Source organism: Bos javanicus, chromosome 14 (assembly GCF_032452875.1).
Source record: "Bos javanicus breed banteng chromosome 14, ARS-OSU_banteng_1.0, whole genome shotgun sequence".
Classification (NCBI taxonomy): Eukaryota; Metazoa; Chordata; class Mammalia; order Artiodactyla; family Bovidae; genus Bos; species Bos javanicus.
Window position 1 is genome coordinate 26,258,059 of NC_083881.1, and position 2,800 is coordinate 26,260,858.

At 40.1% G+C, this 2,800-nt stretch overlaps 1 non-coding gene across 1 annotated transcript; it reads right to left on the reverse strand.

Moving 5' to 3' along the window:
- Positions 1-960: 960 nt before the first annotated feature.
- On the reverse strand, positions 961-1,033 carry TRNAG-CCC (transfer RNA glycine (anticodon CCC)). Its single transcript has one exon. It is a non-coding gene; the product is annotated as a tRNA-Gly (tRNA).
- Between the last annotated feature and the right edge of the window lie 1,767 nt (positions 1,034-2,800).

Genomic DNA, 2,800 nt, shown 5'->3' on the forward strand with positions numbered 1-2,800 from the left:
TCCTTCAGGATGGACTAGTTGGATCTCCTTGCAGTCCAAGGGACTCTCAAGAGCCTTCTCCAACATCACAAAAGCATCAATTCTTCTGCGCTCAGCTTTCTTTATAGTTCAACTCTCACATCCATACATGACCACTGGAAAAACCATAGCCTCGAGTAGGCAGACCTTTGTTGGCAAATTAATGTCTCTGCTTTTTAATACGCTGTCTAGGTTGGTCATAACTTTCCTTCTAAGGAGTAAGCGTCTTTTAATTTCATGGCTACAGTCACCATTGCAATGATTTTGGAGCCCCAAAAAATAAAGTCTGACACTGTTTCCACTGTTTCCCCATCTATTTCCCATGAGGTGATGGGACCAGATATCATGATCTTCGTTTTCTGAATGTTGAGCTGTAAGCCAACTTTTTCACTCTCCTCTTTCACTTTCAAAAGGCTTTTTAGTTCCTCTTCACTTTCTGCCTTAAGGGTGGTGTCATCTGCATATCTGAGGTTATTGATATTTTTCCTGGCAATCTTTATTCCAGCTTGTGCTTCCTCCAGCCCAGCGTTTCTCATAATGTACTCTGCATATAAGTTAAATAAGCAGGGTGACCATATTCAGCCTTGACGTACTCCTTTTCTTATTTGGAACCAGTCTGTTGTTCCATGTCCAGTTCTAACTGTTTTTTCCTGACCTGCATACAGGTTTCTCAAGAGGCAGGTCAGGTAGTCTGGTATTCCTATCTTTTTCAGAATTTTCTACGGTTTATTGTGATACACACAGTCAAAGGCTTTGGCATAGTCAACAAAGCAGAAACTTAGGTAACATGAACTTAAAACAGATTGTGAACTTTATGAATCACTTTGCAAGCTCAATAATAGTCTTTTTTTTAATTTATTTAGCTGTAATGGTCTTAGTTGTAGCACGTGGGATTGTTAGTTGCAGTGGGTAGGCCCTTAGTTTCAGCATTGTGGGATCCAGTTCCCTGACCAGGGATCAAACCCGGGCCCTCTGCATTGGGAGCACAGAGTCTTAACCACTGGACCAGCAGGGAAGTCCCACTAAACCACATTACTTGTTAATGGGTTCTTAGGTCTTATTTTTTAAATGCGTCAAGAGGGTTTTAAAACCATTCCGTTTTGTTAACACTGGTAACTTCCAAGCAATAGCAAGTTCACTTATATAGATTGCTTGGTGACCCTTTTGGGTACTAAAATCCATGTCAAGGTTGAACAGATGTCCTGGAGAAAACTTTCAAGATTTCACATAGTAGCATGATTCCACACAACTCACCAAAAGAGAAATAGTGGCCAGGGTTCCTTGTGGAAATATTCACTTAACACTCAGCAGACTTTACTGCACAGCTAAGTATGTGTTGGGCCCTGGAGTGCTAACCTGCCCTCAATGACTCAGAAGCTAGTTCAGAGATAGAAACTGACCACATATGATGACAATTACAAAACAGCATTGCCTGCTTCTTGTAATCAACCCAATCACGTCTCTTATGACAAAGTTTAGAGAACAAACGCAGTTAAATAGGGATGTCCTAGAAATGAAATACAGAAATAGACTTAACACAGTTTCTGTAAATAAAACTGAGGACGTGAGGAGCAATGTACTGAATCTGGAGTTTCCTAGGAAAAACATGAAAATCCATGCTTCCGCCCTTTGAACAACCCAATTGCTAACCAGAACCATAAAAGACTCAGAGATTGTGTTAAGGGCTCAGGCCTTCGCTGTCCAAGGTGGATTGTGTCCAAAATGCACTTGAAATGCCGCTGAGAAAATTGAGGTGTAATTTAAATGTAAAATGTATACTGATTTCAAAGACAATATGGGAGAAAGAATGTATATCATCTCATTAATAATTTCTTTATGCTAATTACATGATAAAATAACAGTTTTGATATATCAGTTAAATAAAATATATCATTCAAAATAATTCCACAAGCTTCTTTTTATTTTTTAACATGGCCACTAAAAAATGTGTTAGTTACATATATGGTTCACATTATATTTTTTTCTGGACAGCACTGGCTTAGACTCTTAAGTTTAAGACATTTTCCTTAATCTTCCTTAGTCATAAATTTAAGGCACAACTTAGACTCTTGAGGGCTTCCCTGGTGGCCCAGACAGTAAAGAATCTACCCGCAAAGCAGGAGGTCTGGGTTCCATCCTTGGGTTGGGAAGATCCCCTGGCGAAGGGAACAGCAACCCACTCCAGTATTCTTGCCTGCAGGATTCCATGGACAGAGGAGCCTGGCAGGCTACAGTTCATGGGGTTACACAGAGTTGGACATGACTGAGCAACTAACACTTTATATTCTTGAACTAGAGAAAACTGAGTTCAGATCCACATATCAGCTAGGTGATCTTTGACTAGTTACCTAGCCTTCCTAATCACTTGCTATTTACCAGGTGATATTTTAATTAGTGGGCTTCCCTGGTGGCTCTGACAGTAAACAATTCACCTGCAGTGCAGGAGACTTGGGTTCAATCCCTGGGTTGGGAAGATCCCCTGGAGGAGGGCATGGCAGTCCACTCCAGTATTCTTTCCTGGAGAATCCCCATGGATAGAGGAATCTGGCGGGTTACAGTCCATAGGGTCACAAAGAATCAGACATGACTGAGCGACTAAGCACAGTACCGCACATTTTAATTAATTAGTACCTGCTTTTAGATACTAATTGCTTTTAGGATGAAGTTCACAGAAGTAACTTGTTCAACACAAGTCCTCAATATAATTTTAGTAAATAATTTTCAAAACCATCTTAGCTAGTCAATGATCCTTCCTTTTTTTTTTTTTTTTTTTAAGGTGGAA